At 41.0% G+C, this 24,515-nt stretch overlaps 1 protein-coding gene and 2 long non-coding RNA genes across 3 annotated transcripts in view; all 3 read right to left on the reverse strand.

The window, feature by feature from the left end:
• The window catches only part of LOC138945442 (uncharacterized), a 387,771-nt gene that overhangs the window by 44,157 nt on the left and 319,099 nt on the right, over positions 1 to 24,515 (reverse strand). The gene's annotated exons all lie outside the window — the stretch shown is intronic.
• LOC138945426 (uncharacterized) lies at positions 1,192 to 4,869 on the reverse strand. The gene is made up of 2 exons (XR_011448991.1): positions 4,518 to 4,869; positions 1,192 to 3,600 (listed from the first exon to the last, which is right to left on the reverse strand). It is a non-coding gene; the product is annotated as an uncharacterized lncRNA (long non-coding RNA).
• On the reverse strand, positions 5,251 to 8,475 carry LOC138945427 (uncharacterized). Its single transcript, XR_011448992.1, has 3 exons — positions 7,097 to 8,475; positions 5,998 to 6,076; positions 5,251 to 5,283 (listed from the first exon to the last, which is right to left on the reverse strand). It is a non-coding gene; the product is annotated as an uncharacterized lncRNA (long non-coding RNA).

Below are 24,515 nucleotides of genomic sequence, written 5' to 3' on the forward strand. Positions count from 1 at the left end.
GAAGTGGATTTTCAAGGCTACCAAGTGAGAACTGACAGCTACCTCTACATTTGCTTTTGACTAATCATTGGTACTTGAAATTCGCTGTAGTCGAATTTGAAGGTAAGACCATCCGTTTTCATTTACATTCCTGCAAACTATTCACGACTTTCCGACCTTGACATTGTAGTGGGGGTCAAGTGGGCGTCGGCATCATTGTCCAATCAGAAATAGGGATGCGCTTCCGCTTCCTGTCCCGCCCAGTCTGCGCAAAAGAAATGGCGCAAAACTGTTTGCGCGGAAAAAGGTGATGAAAAAAAGAACACAACCTGGTTTGATAACCAAATGATTGCGACCTTGCATTCTAGCATCATTTAATGTGGAACAACGACACATCTGATAAACAAATAGCCAGTTTATTACCAACATGGGTTTAGAATCGAAGCGGTAAACCCGGACGCTGTTTGCACACGTAAATCCGGAGAAGCTATCGAAGTAGGTGTCATGTCGTTTCACTCCGAGTGTGCCAGCACCGGCCCTCTACCCGCCAAACCCCCACTAGGCAGGGAAAGTGGTTCGACCTTGCATGACTGCAGGGCAAGTTCGATTTTGCTAGCTAAAATTGCTGCTAGTGCTGCCTTGTCTAGATCTGGAACTTTTTCAATTGGATTTTTTTCTCTATTATACTGGAATAAGTGGGTGCTTTTCTAGATCTAAGCATCGACCGAATTAGATAAAGATGTTCCTTGCATTGCATTCTCCTAAATCTGTTATTCTAACCAGTTTGTTTAAGAATATAATTGTTCGATAAGCTTACAAGATTTTTTCTTTTTTAAGTAAGTGGTTTCACACGTACAACATGAGACCCACATGCACTAGACAATGGAAGTTGAGGTACGGTCCTCGTTCAATACCACAAATGCCAGTATTATATTTCAGACTCCTTTTGGAGGAATGTGTGGGGTTTGGGTGTTGAACTTGAAGTGGCAGATTGTTTGCACAGGTATGAATGTTCGTACGTTCGAACGTGCACACATGTATGCAGGCATTTGTTTGTCAAGCAGGAACATGCAACATTTTGTTGACCGTATGTGAGTGCGTGTGTAATAAAACCAACGACAAACAATACAAAAAGCTCCAGCTCTGCTTCTTCACCAGTCACAGACGCATTGCGTTGTTCAGCTTTCCAGAAATATATTAACTCAGTCAGAATCCGCTTCATGAATATTTTATTTCAGGAAAAAGTCAATCGAATCTACACAAAAAAAGGTTATTGCGTTGTTCTGTCTTTGAGACTGTATCACGTAATATTGAGCTACTAGAAGAAACATGTCTGTGGCATAGTTTGACCCAACAGATAGAGAAGTCAACAGAGGTATTCTGCCGTCAGCAGCTTTATTGCTGTTTTGAATTTGATCTTGCAATATTTTATTACATAATTTTGCAACACACAAAGAAATCGTAATTGAATATTTTACGCAAAATTGAATAATTCGCAAACATGTTTGTATGAACAAATATTATTTTAAGAAAATATGAGTGTGAGGATGGACGTATTTTGAGTGAAGTAGCAGAAATTCTTTTTAAGTTCTTTAGCTACATGCACACGTTCTGTTAATTACGTTCTTAGCAGGGAGATCCAGATTAATAATACTGCTGTGACAGGTTGTGGTTTCCATACACACTTTGAATACAGGAAAACAAAAACAAAAACAAAAACACAGTTTTAAAAAACATGTGCACATAGGATTAAAATATTAAAGTGTACAGAATAAAAGCAACATATGTACAAAAACAAATCTCGTGGTTCTCTTGTCAAACCCACTGTAGTAAGCACAGAATAGGAGAGAAGATTTTGGAGAAGGTGGCTTAACCTACTGAAGTAAATGATCAAGAGGATTCTAAGCATCCAGTGCTAAAGCTCTCAAATCACAAGACATACACACTTGTTGTGGCTATCCGAACTGTTGATTTAAAACAAAAACATACCTACAAATTGTAAACATCTATTACAAAATTATATATATTGTATGGATCTGTCTAAGTTGTAAAATATACTGTACAGAACATTTTAAATAATCTGCACAAATCTCGTGGTTCTCTTGTCAAGTAGTAGGCACAGAAAAAACCCAAAAAAACCTGTGTTTTGTCTTGTAAATTATACTTTACTAAATGTGTACAGTATTCTAAGAAAAAAAAATCTTCCTTTTTATCATATCAATTGCCTCCCTTGAATTTTATTTGTAAAATAATTCTGAGAAAAAAAGCTTTCTACTTAAAAGCAGTGCAATCAAGAAAATGGGTACAACCTGTGTGTATACCTTTATTCCTTATTCTTTTTATATTTAGTCAAGTTTTGACTAAATATTTTAACATCGAGGGGGAATCGAAACGAGGGTCGTGGTGTATGTGCGTATGTGTGTGCGTGCGTGCGTGTGTGTGTGTGTGTAGAGCGATTCAGACTAAACTACTGGACCGATCTTTATGAAATTTGACATGAGAGTTCCTGGGTATGAAATCCCCGAACGTTTTTTTCATTTTTTTGATAAATGTCTTTGATGACGTCATATCCGGCTTTTCGTGAAAGTTGAGGCGGCACTGTCACGCCCTCATTTTTCAACCAAATTGGTTGAAATTTTGGTCAAGTAATCTTCGACAAAGCCCGGGGTTCGGTATTGCATTTCAGCTTGGTGGCTTAAAAATTAATTAATGACTTTGGTCATTAAAAATCGGAAAATTGTAACAAAAAATAACAATTTATAAAACGATCCAAATTTACGTTTATCTTATTCTCCATCATTTGCTGATTCCAAAAACATATAAATATGTTATATTCGGATTAAAAACAAGCTCTGAAAATTAAATATATAAAAATTATTATCAAAATTAAATTGTCCAAATCAATTTAAAAACACTTTCATCTTATTCCTTGTCGGTTCCTGATTCCAAAAACATATAGATATGATATGTTTGGATTAAAAACATGCTCAGAAAGTTAAAACAAAGAGAGGTACAGAAAAGCGTGCTATCCTTCTTAGCGCAACTACTACCCCGCTCTTCTTGTCAATTTCACTGCCTTTGCCATGAGCGGTGGACTGACGATGCTACGAGTATACGGTCTTGCTGAAAAATGGCAGCTACTTGACTAAATATTGTATTTTCGCCTTACGCGACTTGTTATTTAATTGAGGATGTCACTACGCAGTTTTACTGATTTAAAAAAAATTCGCTTCAAATTATCTCCCTTGAACAAACACTTCTTTTTACAATTAAATTTTGTTTACACGAAGAGGTAGTTTTAAGGGTATATACAAGAAAACAATATTGCAACCTTAGATGTATTTACATTTGGACTAATTCCATTTAAAAAAAAATTCAAACTATAAATGATAAATCAAAATAAAACAGATTTTGGGGCTGTGCACAAGCTAATAGGATAAAACACGAAAGTCGTACCCAAGAATCGTCAAATACTTTTGCTAACAGCTATACTTAAACATAAGAAAATATGATCTGCATCTCTTGTTATGAAGATGATGGCACTGGTCCACCGAAGTGCATGCCATATATGCTTTACTGTGCGCTCTCCCTCTCAATGGTCTTTCTCTGGCTGACTCGATTCTGAGGAGATAAAAGAAAAACACATTCAGTACAAGCTGTAAAAAATAACAACAAAACTAGTATTACTTAAAGTAGCTGCTGGTTTCTGAGTATTTGATTGAAGGCCCAATCCGACTTGTAAGAAGTTTGCCCGACTGTCGCAGATTTGGTCAGGTAATTGCATGGAGTAAAATCATGCCTCAATTTGGTAACATACAAACTGCAATATTCTAAGGCTGTGAGTGTGAGAATACATCGGCGCCACTTTCTTTTTGTGTGTGCGCATGTTTTAGTGCCAAAAATGAATAGGCCGAGTGCTCTCTCTGCAAAACTTGTGTGAAGCTTCAAAACTCTATCAATGGTTTGAAAGAAAAAACATACTTTTCCATTTTGACGTTCCTGTTCCCTTCCCTGTGAAATTTACTGTCCGTAGGTTACCGGATTTTGTTAATGTCCGTGAAAACCTCAACTATTTATTGCTGAGTGCCTAGTGATAGCTATTCCCCTCAACGACCAAGCACTGCTGAATCCTGATTCTTCCCATTGTTTGATTCTGTAATGAAATTGTGTAGTTGGTAGTTATGTGAGCTTCTTCTTGGGGGGGGGGGGTTATTAAACCATCATATCACAAAGTAAGACTTCATTGTAATGTGCAGATATTTGTTCAGGTGCCCACCATTTTCTATGTGAAAACATGTTGCTAACTAACATGAACCCAACCATAAAATGTGATGTAGGTGAGTAGCCCATCTAGAAAAAAGAACCTGTTCTAATTCGGAATTAGAACAGGTTCGTTTTTGTAGATGGGCTACTCACCTACATCACGTTTCATGGTTGGGTTCATGTTAGTTAGCAACATGTTTTCAAATTCTCATCAGGCAATCACGGCTGACACTAAACACAGAACAGGTGGGAAAGACATAATTCAATTTACTCACCTTCCTTGCATTGTGAGACTGGCCATATGAATCTGCTGAAGTAGTTCCTGCACATATTTAATCAAATATTCATCTTAATAACGTGTTAATATCGCTTGTTCTAGCAAATCAGACTTGACAGTTTTCTGAAGGCTTGCACAATTTAAGAGCTTGCCTGTCCCCAATCATTACAATAAGAAACAACATCTAGTATGCAAGTATTTTCAGGGTATGAAGGTTTTAATATGATGTCGGTTCTTCTGGGTGCATGGAGAAACACCTTACACAAAGTAGAACATACACAACAAATTCCAAACAATTGAGGTCACACCATAGTTTTACTCACAAACAAACAACAGCAATACAATAAACAGTCTGCAAACGCCTACATGTTGTCTACACTAGGTATAAAGAAACAAAGAAGCACATTAAAACAGGCTTTGTCAAGTAAACCATTACAGCAAAAGAGCAACAGCTGATGATCCAGACCACAAAAATGACATGGTTTCCCCTTATTCAGTTTGTGATTGTAGTCATATTGACGATGCATGACTTCAGTTTTTTCTAAGTAAGTCTCTTGGTGCGATTACGGATACATTCATTGTCACAATTACGACATGCTAATGTCTTACCTGGGTAAACTTTAACTCATGACTTTTGTTCAAACTGGCATAGACATTATGAGCACACCATAATTATTTTCCTCTTAGATTGTCTTCTTCTTTTTCTTCTTCTGCGTTCGATATTCATGGCCGTCATATCGTCAGGTCAGTGGCTGCCATGAAGTCTGCATAAACCAATTAAATAAATAATTAAGGAAAAAAACACCCTTACATCATAATAAATCAGAACCATCAAAACCACCCCCCACCCATCCAATAAAACCTGCATACAAAAACACTTCAAAATAAAAAAAATGAAAACATTTAATTCCACTTCAAAAATATAAAAGTTGTTATGCTTTATTTTCATTATCTCTTTACACACACAAAAATTGCTGTGCAAATCTTTTTAAAAACATCAATGCCCGAGACACCAGTAACCTGTTTATGTTGTTGACCTTGTAGCTTTTCAGTTTAAGAGGCTGTTCAAAAAACCGTTTCCCTGGAATCTGCACTATGATAACCATGAATAATACCGTAGGGAAAATATTACATCACCAAGACCTAAAAAATAACACCAACCGACAATCCTCACCCTTATTTCACCCACTATGCCAACCCAAAGACTGAAAAATAATAATCAAATACAGAATGAACAAAAATGCTTGATTTCATTTCTTCAATGATAAGTTGAAAATCTTCATTCTTCATAATAATGTTATTGGCATAATGTGTAATTGCCACAATTTACAGAGTTTTATGAAAAAATTCTTCATAATAATGTTATTGGCATAATGTGTAATTGCCACAATTTACAGAGTTTTATGAAAAAATGATGCGATAAAAATCAAAGGGAAAACATTTGTTCATAATTGTTTGTATACTGATACCTTATTTACCTTGTGGCTTGTGTGCCCCAGGTTTAGGAGCTGCTCAAACGTCCATTGCTCCTCAGTCTGCAAGAAATTAAGCGATGGCCTGAAGGAGAATGGAAAAAAAATCCTTTGTCAGCACCCTGTGTATGTGTGTGGGTGGGAATGTTAGATAAATAGACAGGGGTGTGGGTGGGGTGTGGGTGTGTGCAATAGCTACCACGCCTAATGCAGTCTGCAAAACAAGTGCAACACTTCTACAGAGCTTTTATGGTACAAAGCTTCAAATAAGAAACACATTACAATCAAATGAAAGCTGAGCCTGTCATTGCAAAATAAGAAGGAATATACAACAATCCAGTGGCATGTAAAATATTGTTCCTTCAGAAAGATGGCTCTGACAGCAGAAACAATTTAACTTGAAGTTTGAGTCAAAAATTATTTCTCTACATTAGCGAACGTAGGCTACTTGCAGTTATACCCCTCACACATGACATATTCACAGATTGAATAACAGTTTGTTCCCAATGTTGCTTCCGTGTCGGTTAGATCCATCTCGGTTAGATCCATCTGCAGAGTACGGATTGTCATCCGTTTAAAAAGGAAAAACAATCAGAACTTGTCCCGCAGTGGGGCACTGCGGTTATGAAATTAAAGGCCCCTCCTGTTTTTGGAACCGCAGGAGCTTTCTAGTTTGCTGTTAGGTAGATTTTTGGTTCCTCTTTCCTGTCATGCTCTCTTTTTCTTCATGAATTCTTTTCTTTTTTCTGCCTTCTTGCTCATTCACCTGTATTTTTTCCAAAAATCTCTTCTCTTGCCGCTTGTCTCGCGATTCATGTATAGTTTAATCTGTTAGTGTTCTGATGTAAGTCCAGCAGTAGATAGGTTAAGCCTATTTTAACATACTGGAAACTGGTAATCTTCCAGTAGGTATTAATTTAGTTTTACTAAAGCCTGCTGGGACACAAGTAATGGGTTAGTGCATTTGTAAACAGGAATCGCTTGACAAGTGGCCCCCTTCATCCCCCCCTTCCTCGTCCTGATATGGCTCTGCGTAGTCGGCTGGACGTTAAGCAACAAATAAACAAACAAACAAATCAGAACTTGTCATCAGTGATCAACCTACCTTGCAAGAGTGGGGTGAAACACTCACTTCCTGCCAACATGTCTGCAAAAAAAAGAGGAAACAATGCCAATGAAAGCTTAAAATGATTCTTTTGTTCAATATGTGTACACGTGCTTCATTTCTGGGGTGAAAGTGTAAAATATATCGATGGATTGATAGAACAATATAGCCTCAAGTTCACCGCACCAAAAAAACCTTATCAATCAACATTGTCATCACTCGATCAGCTATTCCATCTCTTTCATGTGTGTGTGTGATGGTGTGAGCGTGTGTGTGTTTGTGTACGTGTGTGTGTGTGTGTGTTTGTGAACAAGCTTTGAAAAACGTATGTTTACCTTGCTCTAGATCTACTGATTTTCGTAGGCGAAGACTTCTCTGCCGTGAGGGCGGCTTCGTTTCCCTGGCAGAATTCAACATCTTGTACAGATCTGCCGGTGATTTTCATTTCCTCCGCTTCGTGAGTCACTTGATCCACAGATTTAACGAACATTGAATGTTCTTTTAGTTCTTGTGACGGAAGTACAATCAAGGAATTAAGTGGGCATTCCTGAGCCCTCTGCTGGCTTCATGTCCACAAAGTAAATCGCACAAACTTGCAGGGTTTGGGGGATAGTTTATTACTTTCAGTGAAGAAGAACAGCTAGTCGTCGCTGCCCGTTCAGCATTCTTCGCGCGACTTTTGCAGAGGAAGGCATATGCAGGTTTTTTTTCCTGCTGAATGTTGCCAGGGTGCACAAACTGAGAAAGCATTCCCGATTTTCCACAATGTTCTACTTCTTTAGAGTCTTTTGCACAACATGATTTATAACTGCCAGTGTACGTCTAATTCATGATGCCTACCTGACAGCTGGGTCAAAAGTTACGTTCGAGAAAATACTCGAACTAAGTTCCAAACAACTCGAAGAGCAGACATGTAACATGTGGGATTTTGGCAAGCGGAAACGACGTAGATCTAATGTCATTCAAGGGTGTGGGAATGTCAAGGCCAGTTTTTGACTGGTTTTGAACTGAAGTTGGGCTCCGAATGGAAATAAACACTTCCTCCAGCTGCGCGACCCATTGATAACAACAGTTGGAACTGGTAGGAAGATGAACAGGTCTTGTGAACTGGCTACACACTGTTACGGTTCAAGTTTAAGTTCAAAGTAAACACTCAACTGAGGTGGCAGGTAATGGCGGACTTGACTTCCTTCATAACCAAATATCACTCTTCTGACAAAAAAACGCAAATGCTATGTTAAACCGGAAAATATGTAAACCGGAAAAGGAAGCGCATCAAAACCAAAATGGCAGCCCCCATGAAATCCGAAAGGTCACGGAAAAAAGTCGTGAATAGTCAGTTATAAGGAGCAAAAGACACACAGTTAAATACCAAACGTCCAAAGACCCGAGGCAAGTAAACTATTTTTTAACGATTTTTCTTTGGGGCGGTCCAAATGTACTGCTCTAAATTCACGTCTTCCTTTTGGCATCACTTATGGCACCAACCTGTACTTTCAGATGTCGGGATAAAGGGGCGATTGCCTGTTTGACTCTGTTCGTGTCAAGCTCCACACAGGGGGTACACGTATATATGTTACAGTTAATCTGTGAAACCAGGGAATACGTGTATTAACTAAACTATTTTAGGTAATACATGAATTAACTGGGTTTTTCCGTCAGTTAATTCATGTATTACCTAGTTAATACACGTATTCCCTGGTTTCACAGATTAACTGTAACATATATGGCCAGGAATCTGTCAGTGTGTCCAAAAAGTGTTACACAAACACCATTTTTAGACTTGCTTTATCTTATTAATGTTGTTGTGGGTAAGAAAGGAGATGTGGTTTTTAGCAGAATAAAACTGTTTTTATTGGTATGGGCCACCTGGGGCAGTTAAAAACCCGTTATAAACCGTTATTTTCTAATTTTTCACCGATCTTTATGAAATGTTGTGGTTAGGTTGGTTGTCCCTAACTGAATTTCAACAAGAATAAAAAGTTGATTTTTGGCAGTTAAAAAACCGTTAAATCCCGTTTTTTCACCAATCTTTATGAAATTTTGTGAGTGGTTATTTTTAGTTACATTTTGCTTCAATAAAAGATAAGTTAAGATAAGTTAAAGCAACCTCTGTCTTTGGTGTCTTAATTGTATGCTCCTCTGCCTGTGCTATATATCCTTTCCTTCCTCCCGACCTTCCCACATCTGGCGCTTGCGAGCAGGGTAAGAGGAGCATAGACACCAGTAACCTTAGAATAATAATACCAGAAAGCAGTGTAAGGTAGACACCAAGATGGCTGACGAAGCTGCCTGTGATGCTGCGCGTCTACGCTGGCAGGCTGTGCGCCCACCCAAGCTCCCCCTCTTCACCGGCGACAGCGAGGGCTGTGAGCTGGAGGACTTCGCCAGGGAAGCGCGACGCATTATCCACCACTACGCCTTGAAGAACCTGGGAGGAGAGTCCGCCGAGTGGATGATCCAGTCCCTTGAAGGCGCCGCTCGGAGGGAGGTCACCGGTCGTCCGCCTGCTGACACCGCGACGGCAGATCTGGTGCTCGCGGCTCTACAGGAGAGCTTTGGGGACCACCGGACCAAGTCGGCGATGCTGTCCACCTTCCACAGTCGGCGGCAGTGCATCAATGAGGGGGTCCTCAGTTTTGCCCAGACCCTCCATGCCCTGCAGGCGCGGCTCAACAACCTTGCAGCCGACACGGTGACCGATGAGGCACTCCGCGACAGGTTTGTCGATGGGCTGCAGCCTCCAGCACTCAGGCGGGACATCCGTCGTTTCATCCGGGAGAGGGAGGATGCAGATTTCACCGCTGTCCGCACAGAGGCTGGATGAGGGAGGACGCCGACTGCGACGTCCGCTCGGAGCAGGTGACTGTTACACCAGCCCGGAGCTCAGAGGTCGACGAGCTCCGTCACCAAGTGGGAGAGCTTGTGAAGCAGACGGCCGCACTCGAGCTCCGGACGGAGCTGAACCGGCGCCCAGCCTATCCGGAGCCCTCCCAGAACCACCCTTCCCACCTGTCCCTCAACCACCCCTCCCACTAACAGCCTGCGTCCCGACCCCGCTGCTGGCTGTGCGGCAAGTACGGCCATCTTCAGGTCCGCTGCCCGCTGAAGAGGCAGATCCTGAACTCACAATTCCGCCCCGACTCCCATGTCCCCTCCCACCAGCAGCGACAGGGAAACTAATTGCCCCCGTTGTCCATAACCAGACAACGGGGGGCGAGGGTTTCCTGCAGGGACTTACTGGGAAGTGTCCCACGACCAGAGTAAGCCTGCAGGGAAAGACTTTTTTTTTTTTTTTTTTTTTTTTTGACCTCAGTTGCATGCAAGGTTGCTTCAACCCATCTTTTTTTGCCTCTTTTGTCTTTTTTCTTTTTTTTTCTTTTTTTTTCTTTCTTTTTGGGCGGTGAGCATATCCTTCTTCATTGGTCTTCTTTTTATTTTTTTCTTCAATGAAATTTTAATTTTGTTTTCTTTTGCATTACAGGTTACATTTCCATTAAATTACTTTTTAATTCAACAGCAATCTAGCTAAGGACAATGGGGATACACCTTTCGTAGCGCAAGTTCTTGTTGAAATACAATTTCCAATGGAATAGGCGATTTAGTTTTCTTAACTTTGCTAATGCACATTTTTGCTATCAATAAAACATGGTTAATTAACGCTGATTCCTGACATTTTTCGATTCCGAATAATACATCTGTAATAGACAATAAGAAAGCCCGACCTGTCAGACTGTTCAACATTTTTTCAATATAAGTCCAAAACCTTCTAATTCGGGGACACTCATAGAAAAAGTGTTCCATGACATCCAAAATATGTGGGCACTCGTTACAGTTTTTTGTTTGACTTACTTTCATTTTATGTAATAAAATATTGGTGGGATATAAATTGTGACAAATTTTCCATTGCAACACACGCAGGCGCACTTCTTTTGTCACCTGTCGTGGCAACAACCACGTCTGTTCGACAAAATCAAAATCTAGTTTTCTTTTCCAAAAATCGATTGCATGAGATTTTTCAATGCTATAATTCCGTTTTTTCTTTAAATATAACTTAATTAACTTGGGTTTGCTTTTAAACACATTCAATTCATCATCAATTATATCTACATTAACTATATGTGCTGGGTTGTCTACAATCCAATCTTTCCATTGTTTTGGAATTGCATTCATCACAGCGTTGTATTCAAAAAAGGTTATTGCAGGGTTTTGCTGCACAGTGATCTGAACATCTTCACATAACAGAAACTGATTTCTTTCAACATTCAACAAATCATTTATAACATTAAAACCTTTCTGGCGCCATTTTACAGGGAAAGACTGTCACTGCACTTATCGACACTGGGAGCGAGGTGTCGACCATCACTGAGGAGTGGCTGACAGCTAATCTTCGCAACACGTCCATTTGCAGCTGTGATTTCCTCACCCTCAGAGCTGCGAATGGACTGGAGATTCCATACGCCGGCGTGGCCTTGGTGGAGGTCACTATCTTTGGCGACAGCTTCAAGAACGTTCCGTTCCTAGTGGTGAAGAATTCCCCTGACCCTGGCACCAGAAGCAAGAAGGGGGAAGTGCCTGCGCTCATTGGAATGAACATTCTTCAACGATCGGCACCTGCCGTGGCTGCTTCCTCCTTGCCGGCTAGTCTGCAGGTAGCTGTCCAGGAAGCCAGGCTCCAACAACGGCACACAGGAGGTCTGGCTAAGGTTGCTGGACCAACATTGATCCCAGCAGGCTCGGTAGCTACGGTGCGGATCACTGGACCACAGCAGTCAAGTCTACTGATTGCGTCCCCACTGTCTACGCCCCTCCCTGGTGGTTTGCTGCTGGTCCCCACTCTTGTCAGTCAAGGCTCAGCCAGGTTTGTGAGGGTAGCCAACCTCTCTGCAGTGGACTGCACCCTTAGACAAAGGACAGCTGTAGCAGTTTTAGAAAGGATTGAGACAGTGGAGAGTGATGAGGGATTCAAGTTTGACGTGTCATCGCAGAGCATCACTGTTAGCACGCAGGAGACCACGACTTCCCCTTCACCGCCCCCAGTCCCCACTCCCAACTTTGACGGCACCAGGAGACAGAGGGAGAAGCTCCAGGAACTGCTGAACAAGTTTGCGCACGGGTTTGTGCAGAGCGAGACTGACCTGGGATACGCTGACAGGGTGACCCATCGCATCCCCACCACTGACGATGCCCCTGTCGCCCAGCCATACCGTAGCATCCCACCTTGCCACCTACAGGAGGTGAAAGATCACCTTACGGGCTTGTTGGCTCAGAACGTGATCCAAGAGAGCTACAGCCCTTATGCAGCTCCTGTAGTGCTGGTGAGGAAGAAGGATAGCAGTCTCCGGCTCTGTGTGGACTACAGACGTCTCAACGCAAAGACAGTTCCTGATGCTTATCCGCTTCCCCGCATCCAGGAATCGCTCGACTCACTGGTCGGTGCCCAGTACTTCTCCACTCTGGATCTGGCGAGTGGGTACCACCAGATTGCCATGGAACCCCGAGACCAGCACAAGACGGCCTTCTGCACTCCGTTCGGCCTCTTTGAGTACACTAGGATGCCCATGGGTCTTATCTCCGCCCCAGCCACCTTCCAGAGACTGATGCAGGCAACCATGTCTGACTTTCAGTTCCAGTTTCTGTTGGTGTACCTGGACGACCTACTAGTGTACTCGAAGACATTCGACGAGCACCTACAGCACCTTGAGCGCCTCCTCCAGCGTATCACCGAGACGGGCCTTAAACTAAAGCCAGAGAAGTGCCAGTTCCTGCGAAGAGAGGTAGTCTACTTGGGGCACACCATTTCAGCGGACGGTATTAGCTGCGAAGCCGGGAAGATTGAGGCTGTTCAGGACTGGCCACTGCCCAAGACCACCACAGACCTGCGCAGCTTCCTTGGTTTCGCCAGCTACTACCGACGCTTTATCAGTGGATTCTCCAAGCTGGCCGGACCACTTCACGACCTCGTGACAGAAGGCAGCAAAGGAAGCAAAAAGAAGAAGGCAGCCATCCACCACCTGTGGACTGAACGACACCAGACAGCCTTTGAGTCCCTGAAGTCGGCCCTGACAACAGCTCCAGTCTTGGGCTACGCCGACTATGAGAAGCCATTCATCCTGGATACTTACTTCAACTTATTTTTCTATTACCTTGGGTATTTTGTGAAATTAATTAATTTTGCATTTTATGGTTTTGCATTTTACTTTTTGCTTCGGTCCCTCTTTGAGAACTTAGTATTAACACCTGTGTTTGTTTGTATGTATCAGGTTGTTGTTGTCACCCCAGGGTGCTGGTGGTTTCAGGCCGTTATTGTCTCCGGCGTTGTTAAGGATATTTCAGGATAAGCAGGGGTCAGCGGCATCCATGATCCTGACGACAAGCTTTATGGTGTTTCAGGTTCTCTTGGCTTACCCAGCTAGCAAGCTTTCGTCGGCCGATTTTGTCCTGTTACAGTGGGGTAGGGGGGGTGTAGTACATACTCATTATACTGCTGAATCTGTAGCTGTAAGTGTGGTTTGCACTGTTACACTTGGGGGGTGGGGTGTACATACTGATGTATCTGTAGCTGTAGGTGTGTATTGCATTGTAACACTTGGGGGGGGGTTTGTATGTTAGTTTTGCTGTTATACAGTGGGGGGGGGGGGGAGTACATACTGCTGTATCTGTATATGTAGATGTAGGTGTGTTTTGTCCTGTCACAGTGGGGGAGGGGGTGGAGTACATACTCATGATACTGCTGAATCTGTAGCTGTAAGTGTGGTTTGCACTGTTACACTTGGGGGGTGGGGTGTACATACTGATGTATCTGTAGCTGTAGGTGTGTGTATTGCATTGTAACACTTGGGGGGGGGGGGGGGTTGTACATACTGATCTATCTGTAGCTGGTGGTGTGTTTTGCACTGATGCACACTTGGGGGGGCGGGGGGGGGGTGTACATACTGCTGAATCTGTAGCTGTAGGTGTGTTTTGCACAGTAACACTGGGGGGGGGGGGGGGGGTGTGCATACTGCTGAATTTGTAGCTGTGGGCGTGTTTTGTACTGTTACACTTGGGGGGGGGGGGGTTGTACATACTGATGTAGCTGTAGGTGTGTTATGTACTTTTACAGTAGGGGGGAGGGGGGGTTGAACATACTGCTGTATATGTTGCTGTAGGTGTGTTTTGCACACAGGGGAGGGGGGGGGGTTGATCTTACTGCTGTATCTGTAGCTCTAGGTGTGTTTTGCACACAGGGTAGGGGGGGGGGGGGGGTTGAACATACTGCTGTAGGTGTGTTTTGCACTCTACACTGGGGAAGGCGGTGGAGTGTTGTACATACTGCTGTAGGTATGTTTTGTACTGTTACAGTGGTGGCAGCGGGGGGAGGGGGGGTGTACATAAAATTTTCTGAATCTGTAACTGTAAATGAGTTTTGTACTGTTACAGTGGGGGGGGGGGGGGGGGTAGGGGTTGTACATACTGCTGTATCTCATAATCTGTAGCTGTAGGTGTGTTTTGCACTGTTACACTGGGGGGGGGGGGGGGGAGGGGGGTTGTACACACTGCTGTATCTGTAGCAGTAGGTGCGATTTGTGCTGTTACAGTTGGGGGGGGGGGTGTACATACTGCGGTAGCTGTAGGTGTTTTTTGCACTGTTACACTTGGGTTGGGGGAGGGGGGGTTGTACATATATACCGCTGAATCTGTAGCTGTAAGTGTGTTTTGCACTGTTACATTGGGGGGGGGTATACATACTGCTGTAGCTGTAGGTGTGTTTTGTACTGTTACTAAGGGGGAGGGGAGGTGTACATACAGCTGTAGCTGTAAGTAATGTTTGCACTGTTACACTTGGGGGGTTGTACATACTGCTGAATCTGTTGCTGTAGGTGTGTTTTATACTGTAATACTGAAGGGGGGGGGTGTATATACGGCTGTAGCTGTAGGTGTGTTTTGTACTGTTACAGTGAGGGCGGTAGGGGAGGGGGGTTCTACATACTGCTGTATCTGTAGCTGGTGATTTGTTTTGCACTGTTACAAACGGGGGGGGGGGGGGGGGTGTACACACTGCTGTATCTGTAGGTTTGTTGTCTACTGTAACACTGGGGGGAGGGGGGGTTGTACTGCTGTAGCTGTAAGTGAATTTTGCACTGTTACACTTGGGGGAGGGGGGGGGGGGGTGGTACATACTGCTGTATCTGTAGCTGCATGCCCAGCCAGCAAGACATTAGCGGCCGATAGTCGGCCGAACACCCTTCAAAAAGTCAGGCAGGTGACGTCAAAAGATACGACGCGGGTGTTGGCCCGACTAACTTTTGCAAAGAGGCAACGAGGCGGCCGACAGGCGGCCGAACACCTGTACTATGGCGGCACGCATCCGGTCCGATGTTAATCGGCCCGATGGCTTGTTGGACCTGCGGCCCGACACCTTATGCCGACATCGTCCCGATGTCTTCCCGCTGAAATCGATATCTTCCCGATGTCCCAAGGTCAAGGTCATCCAAGGTCATGCAACACAAAGCTGTTAATTCAAGATATAGGAAGTACAATGGTGCTTATTGGCTCTTTCTACCATGAGATATGGTCACTTTTAGTGGTTCACTACCTTATTTTGGTCACATTTCATAAGGGTCAAAGTGACCTTGACCTTGATCATATGTGACCAAATGTGTCTCATGATGAAAGCATAACATGTGCCCCACATAATTTTTAAGTTTGAAACAGTTATCTTCCATAGTTCAGGGTCAAGGTCACTTCAAAATATGTATACAATCCAACTTTGAAGAGCTCCTGTGACCTTGAAGCAAGGTAAACCAAACTGGTATCAAAAGATGGGGCTTACTTTGCCCTATATATCATATATAGGTGAGGTATTCAATCTCAAAAACTTCAGAGAAAATGGGAAAAATGTGAAAAATAGCTGTTTTTTAGACAACATTTATGGCCCCTGCGACCTTGACCTTGAAGCAAGGTCAAGATGCTATGTATGTTTTTTGGGGCCTTGTCATCATACACCATCTTGCCAAATTTGGTACTGATAGACTGAATAGTGTCCAAGAAATATCCAACGTTAAAGTTTTCCGGACGGCCGGACGGACGGACGTCCGGACGGACGGACGGACGACTCGGGTGAGTACATAGACTCACTTTTGCTTCGCATGTGAGTCAAAAACCACAAAGTGAATAGTCAGTCAGTCATTGATACTGATCCAATCCATAGGAAATGGCGTAACCAAACACTGGTCGTTTCACATGCTCCCTTAGATCACTAAAATCAGACCTCTTCAACTTCCGAAGACGCTCTCTCATCTCCATCTTCTTTTCACAGGGCTATCCAGATACTCCAGTGACCAGAGTATTAAATAAACATTATAGTTGTCTTTCAGCATTCCCTAGAATGACAATGTCACTACAGGGTGCAGAACTGTGCACATCATTTAAAAAAAAACCACACACACAAAACACACAACATATGTTGACGACACTGATCCAAATGTTGGAGGATGGGCGTTAACTAGGCACTGAGGGCGCTTAAAACGTAGTTTATGGTACATAAAAATAAGCACACAAAAATGTGCTTTGAGAGATGAAACATACACAAATTCAGAACGGTGCTAAATACAGAGTATGGTTACACCAACCCCCAACGAAATGTACTTCATATAACACCACAATGTACTTCAATACAGGCGACTAGGACGAAAGTCAGTGTACTGGCCAGTTGGATCTAAATTGTCATTCCTATGACCCATACACAGCAACTGCACATGGCGACTCTTACACCTTCACCCAAATAGCCAAATATGTATGTCCACAATGTAAGCTGTGTATTGTTGCGTATCGTTTTGTTTTATTGATATTCCCATCCTCTTCTTCTTCCAGGGTGAGGTCACCTCCAATCTCTTCTCTGTGTGTGGGCCAGTGGGAGCCTGCTGTCATCAAGCACCAGTGCCTTGAAGTCCTGGAGCATACACAGAAAACCACCCATCACTAAAGACGCTTGATTCAGATTCAAACTTCAAATAATAAACATGAACCAAATGCAAGAAAAAGTGTGAAAATAAAAAGTTAAAGAATAGTATTTGTAATCTATTCATCTATGTAATGGGGTGCAGGTGTGAGTAAAAGGTGTGTGTGTGGTGGTGGGGGGGGGTTACTTGTAGGCATAGGCTTTCCAGATTGTTGGCATTCTGACACACTGTGTAAAAATGTGCTCCAGTAGGCCCCTACTACCGATGAGCAAAAGTGCCAGTTACACATCTTTATAGTCAGTCGGCTAAGGACCGTTTTGGTTACTTTTTGGCGTCACGTTAGCAAACACATTTTTCTGATAGATTTTAACACCACAACACTAAATCTAAAGTTTTGGGGCAATATTCCAAACCAACGGTGAGAAAAACGTTGGTTTGTGTGTATGTTTTCCTTCTTTGGCGTTACTATTCTTGTTTTGAGGGTTGGGTTCATAAAACGGACATAAAACTTAAACCGCTTGACAGAAATTCTATAACTGTAAATCATTCGAAAGGGAAGGCATTCATGTACACGTTTGTGCCACTTAAAATGACGTCATAATCTGTTTATTTTTGTGAACTTGACAAGAAGAGCGGGGTAGTAGTTGCGCTGAGAAGGATAGCACGCTTTTCTGTCCCTCTCTTCGTTTTAACTTTCTGAGCGTGTTTTTAATCCAAACATATCATATCTATATGTTTTTGGAATCAGGAACCAACAAGGAATAAGATGAAAGTGTTTTTAAATTGATTACGAAAATTTAATTTTAATAATAATTTTTATATTTTTTAATTTTTAGAGCTTGTTCTTAATCCAAATATAACATATTTATATGTTTTTGGAATCAGCAAATGATGGAAAATACGATGAATGTAAATTTGGTTCGTTTTATAAAAAATATATATTTTTACAATTTTCAGATTTTTAATGACCAAAGTCATTGATTAATTTTTAAGCCACCAAGCTGAAATGCAATACCGAAGTCTGGGCTTTGTTGAAGATTACTTGACCAAAATGTCAACCAATTTAATTGAAAAATGAGAGTGTAACAGTGCCGCCTCAACTTTCACGAAAAGCCGGATATGACGTCATCAAATACATTTATCAAAAAAAAGAAAAAAACGTCTGGGGATATCATTTCCAGGAACTCTCATGTCAAATTTCATAAAGATCGGTCCAGTAGTTTAGTCTGAATCGCTCTACACACACACACAGACACACACACACACACACACACACACACACACGCGCACATACACCACGACCCTCGTCTCGATTCCCTCCTCTACGTTAAAACATTTAGTCAAAACTTGACTAAATGTAAAAAGGAGGAATAATTGTAATCTCACACACACACACACACACACACACACACACACACACACACACACACACACACACACACACACACTTACACACACACATGCACACACACACGCACGCGCGCATATACACACACACACACGCGCGCGCGCGCACGCACGCACGCACGCGCGCACACACACACACACACACACACACACACACACACACACACACAAAGACACATACACAAACATACCGACAAAATGACAGACATACACACAGTGAGACAAACCGACACAGAAACACCCACACATGCACGCACGCACTTATGTACGCGAACAAAGACGTAGAGATGCTTATAGAGAAACACTTACGCAACCAAAAAAACACGCACACAAACACACAGACAGACAAACTTCATTCTTGGTAGAGAAATGCATTTCTTACTGTGTTGCTTTCTCTTTAAGTGCACCTACCTCGCACAGAGAGAGAGAGAGAGAGAGAGAGAGAGAGAGAGAGAGAGAGAGAGAGAGAGAGAGAGAGAGAGAGAGAGAGAGACACACACACACAGACAGACAGACAGAGACACAGAGAGAAAGAGAGAGATAGACAGACTGATAGACAGACAGAGGGAGAGACAAACATACGAACACACAGACAGACATAGACGAACACACAAACAAAGACACACAGACAGACTTCACTATTGTATGTGCAAGTAATTTTGTTAAACCACACGTTACGTTCACTACTGAACGTGTAACCATGTAAAACGTTACTATCTCTTTATATGTGTTTACTTGCATTGTAATCCTGGGGGGGGGGGGGGTATAAATGTATGTAACGCGCAATACATGCCTTTTAACTTACTAGAATTGGAATTGTCATTTAAAGACTAGCATAAGAGTGTGACACGTGGTTCATTCGTTATTACCTAATTACAAAAAGAAAAAGATAACGGCACTGACGCTACCGGAAATAGAATTTATCAGTGAAATTCTACCATCAATTTAGTAATCGATGCGATGTAAAATTATCCTAAAACTGTGGTATGATCACGACATCGTTTAGCATTTAGGATCAAATCATGGTGCCAATGTGTCCACAATGCACTAATCACAGACAACAGTTATACGCTTTACGTACATGTACTGTAACTCTCCAACTGACATTGTCTGCCATTTGAAACAAATGACTTTCGAAGGAAAATTAACTCCTATATATAAATATTATGTATGATTTTTAATAATTACTTGCACTTTTTGAAAATAAAGCTTTTTCTACGATAAGGTGTTTACCTCCTAAATGTATAAGTCATCCGGTAGAAAAACCGGAAGTATCGTGTACTAAGCATATGTATATGTTTAAAAAGTTAATTGTGTTAATGTAGAACATCTTGCCTATGTATATGTTTAGGTTTTGAATACTTTAGGGGAAAAGCATAGCCATTATTCAGTCATCTTTAACTAACACCCCTAATCTCAGGGCCCATTTTGTTAGTGGGGGTAGGGTTTCAATCAGTCAAAAATCACTTTCATTCAATATTGTCTGCCATTTCAAATACATACACGTAATTGCACAATTTCTTGAATTTTAAGATGCTTTAACTGACTATACCAAGAAAACCTGCACTTTTTGTAGAATTAGTTTTTTTTCCATGATTTATGTTTAAAAATGTCAATTCTTACGACAAAAAATGCTAACAGTTGCCTCACCAGACGACACGTACCTACGACGTGAATCGTGTCTGCCAATTAAAATGCATATATTTTGAAATAAGGGGAATCATAACATATTTCACTGTGAAGTGTCTCACTCTAATATCTTCTGGGTTCATGGTGTATTTGGTTAAGTGAATTGCAGATAAGGTTTTTTGAAAATGACAGCTATACATATATTTTATTAAAACTGAAACTGGTGGAGTGAAAAACAGACCTGTTTTGAAGAAGTCGTACTAAAATCATGTATGGCCTTGAACTTCACAGTTTGTGTGTTATCTTTTAAAGAAAACCCGTTTTCATCACTAACAATGACCTAATTTACACATACATATCGGTCGGTCATAGTCGCGTTTTTATTAGAGAGGTAGTGTACAAAATGTCGTTTTGTACGTTTAAATTACATGTCCATTATTTTAGTCATATATCAATCAATAAGTAAATGCGCATACTTTTATTAAACGTTACTTTCACTTTAAGATCGCTTCTAACATTTAGTATAATTTCTGACAAATGCACGCTATGTAATAAATTGATAATATTATGGACGCCATGTGGTAAAACCGGAAGTTGAATTATTTTGCGATAGCAAGATCCTTTTACAATGATCACTTTCCTTTTATATTGAGCTGATCTTTAACGTTATGGGTAAAAATCTAACATATTGAACCAAATTATCCTTTTTCAAGCCTGTGTATGTGTAAACTCTTTTTTGCTTCGACCCGGTTCGGTTTTCGGAGTTGATTCAGAATTATCCATTATTTATCTTATATGACTGTTGTTTTCCTCGGTAAATTAACAATTGTTGATGTAAAATAATTCTAGCTGTGAGAATAAACAATTTTCAAGATGTTTTTGATTGCGGTTTCAACCAGGCGTTCAGTTAGCTATACATATCGATTGAGAAAATGGCATTTCCTGTTTTGTCGTCCGCATGTTATACAGATGTTGTTAAAAATAAAACTGTGTATACGAATTAGGCATTTTACTTGCTGTCTGATGGCAACAATCTTTAGCTTTCGTTTAAGGTATAATTTGCTTATATCCGTATGCAGTCAAGCGGTACATGACGTTTTTTTGTAACCTACCCCCTGCGTCATGGCTGCATTTTTGCAGAATATGGGTCATGTTACAAAAACGCTTCTCATTCTTAGGTGGTTGGGTTTAGCCATTTGTCGTTTACCGAACTGTGGCTGCAAATAAAACGAACTTTCCAAAAAACATAATATCTAATGTGACCACCAAAAGTAACCCTCCCACTATAGCCAGCCAGGTGACTATTAGGTACTTGGAATGAATGCCCAGTTTACCCATGCATTGAACAGTAAAACCTAAGTTTGCCACCCCCCCCCCCCCCCCCCCTGCCTTTTTTTCTGAACATTTGTCTTTTGAGACATTACTTTCTCAGATTTCTGTTTATAACCTCCATTCTAACACATATTGCTTTTTACATTTAGTCAAGTTTTGATCTTTAATTGAGTTTGTAATATCTTAAAAGAAGGGCTCCACTGTATCTCAATTTTTTTTCTGCACAAGTGGTATTGAAGCAGCAGTAGTCAAGTGCTAAACCGCATAAAGGCCTGTTTGGTATACTATTCGATTCTGATGTTTCAAGCAGAACTGCTGTGTGACATGTGGTTGGAAAATGTGTCTCAGGGATTGTCTTGATTTTTAAACAATTGAACAGGAAGGCAGACATGAATTTGAACTGCAAGGCATACACAATTCTAAAACCTAAACATCATAATTATGACTTCCTACATTTTTAGCATGATCATGGAATCTGCTCGCCAATGTGTCATATATATTATAAAGATCAGTATGGAGGCAGAAATAATCAATCTGAAAAATATCCTTCATTTACAAAGAGCAAATGGGTGTAGTTTAAACAGTAAACAAGAATTCATATTTTAGAATACAGTGGAACCCCCTTTTACGACCCCCCAAAATCTGAGAAAATAAGGTCTTAAAAAGCAAGAAGTCTTACAATGAAGGTAAATGTGCAGAGGTTATGACCTAAACATCTGAAACACAAGGTCTTAAAATAGGGGAGATCTTGAATTGTAAAGGTTTTTAAAAGAGGGGTTTCATGGTACAGCACCCCAATTGTGGGGACTGTTCATTTGTATTTCCCTTTATGAGACACTAAAAGGTTGTGTGTAGTGACATTTAACTGCACAAAATATCTCGACAAAATCTGGATGCTGAAGCTGAATTTTAATTATTTGTCATTATCTTCTGAAAATAGGAAATAAATATATGTATACACATTCACTAGAATAGCAAAAAACAATAGGCACCAGTAATATAATTTGCGACTGAGACCTGCAAACCTCACTTTTTGTCATTATTTAATATACCCTGCAACAAAGTCATCCACCTAACAAATCTTAAAGGTACTTACTGGAATTATTGAGTTTAGAGGAGGGTTGGACTTGGAGGGCGGTGTTGTTTTTTGGATCAGCCTTCTTCCCCAGCAAACCAATTTCAGTTTGAGAGGACTTAGACCAGTCCTTTCCTCTTCATCTGCCCACACATAGAGACTGCTAATTCCTCTCCCTATCCTGCCTCCGCACCTTTTCTCTTGCAGGGGCAGCTCTGTTGTTGTTTTGAACATGAAACTTCCATAGCCTGGAAATAAAGACAAATTCATGAAAAGGATACACTATTCATCAATCCACCTTACAGTTAATGAGTTATTGTATCAAACTTCAATCATCATCAACTTCAAGAAAAGCTCACTTGAGTTTGACATATATACTCCCCTGCATGCGCACACACACACACACACACACACACACACACGCGCACACACACACACACACACACAGTGATCATGCATACACAAGTCTGAGAACACACAAACACACAGGCACACACACACACACACACGCACACACACACACACACACACACACACACACACACAAGACAATGATTTCCTCGACACTGTTCAGTGGGATAAGTATGTCTTCTCTTTTGGGTTACTATTCTGAGAATAAACACGATTTTCAGAGCTCTCGCATGTTCGGTGAAATACTGCTTCGAACTCCGTCTTGCACGCAAAGCGCACGTTTACTGTTCCAAGTGATCGATCAGTGACATGAATGGAAGTTTTAACAATGCATATGAGGCTTTGCCAAAAGGTGCTGGGGGGGGTGCTTGGACATTTGTGACAAACTAAACCTTTTCAGTTGATTTTTTTTTGGTGTTTTAAGTGATACATTAGTCTTTGATGAACACATTTGTGTAATAAAAGAATGGTTTGTGCATTTGGGAAATGTGTACGGTTTGATATGCCATAAAACGCCAATTTTGAGAAAAGCCACATGTGCAACAAAACTGACCACAGAAGCCATTAATATCATTTCATACAACTGGTAATGATTTATTTCTAGTAAACAGACCCTGCAGAAGCATTATCAGTCTTTAAAAGTACATTTGGAGCCAAATCTTGAATGCAGTGTCACGTAATGTCGCAAAACGCTCAAACATCATAAAAGTCAAAACTGATACTTTCTGCTAAGTAACCACAAGAAGTATAAACCCTAAAATAAAATATAACACTTCAACAGAAACACTGACACATGTTAAAAATATCCCTAAAAGTTGTTACAGTTTGCTCAAACTAGTTAAACATGTTGTTGTAGGTGTCACGTGTTACAAAAATATTGATGGACATGAAAATATTCATAATATTTGAAATAACAACCAGAATGTTATACATACACTAACTTTTCATTTACAATCTAAAGATTAGGTTATTTATGGAATATGAAAACAGAAACAATAGCAAAACATGTTAAAAGCAAGTCATAACAGCATTCTACGTGTCACATGTTACACTGTGTCAGTGGACATGAAATTATTCAAAATGTTATAAATGACAACTGTGATATTAAATAGACCTTTAGGATACATTCATATTTTGAAGATTAGGTAATTATGGAACATCAAAGCACCACAAAAAAGTAACATCATGTTCAAAACAGGTCAAATCTGCGTTCTACCTGTCACGTGTTACATGGAGTCAGTGGACATGAAATCAATGAAAATGTCAAAAATAACTACAATATTCAAACAGACATTTAGAATACAGTTTTAACCTAATGTCTAGGTACATCTGGAACAAGGTTCTCAATCAAATCGAATTTTTTTAATTAGTTGTACGTAAAATCCTAGCAAAATCCAAATTTACAACAAAAAAAAACTTTGATTTTTTTTTATGTTGGGGAGGGGGGGGGTGGGGGTGGTGTTAAAACAATCTCATGAAAATATTCCTTCCCCCTGCTAACCCAAAAGCATTTTTTCAGCTTTGGCTACAATATTTACAAAGACATAAATGTCTCCTCCTAAATCGTTACACGGATATGAACGTATCCTCCTGAATCGTAACACGGATATTAACAAAAACA

Source organism: Littorina saxatilis, linkage group LG13 (assembly GCF_037325665.1).
Source record: "Littorina saxatilis isolate snail1 linkage group LG13, US_GU_Lsax_2.0, whole genome shotgun sequence".
NCBI classification, from domain to species: Eukaryota; Metazoa; Mollusca; class Gastropoda; order Littorinimorpha; family Littorinidae; genus Littorina; species Littorina saxatilis.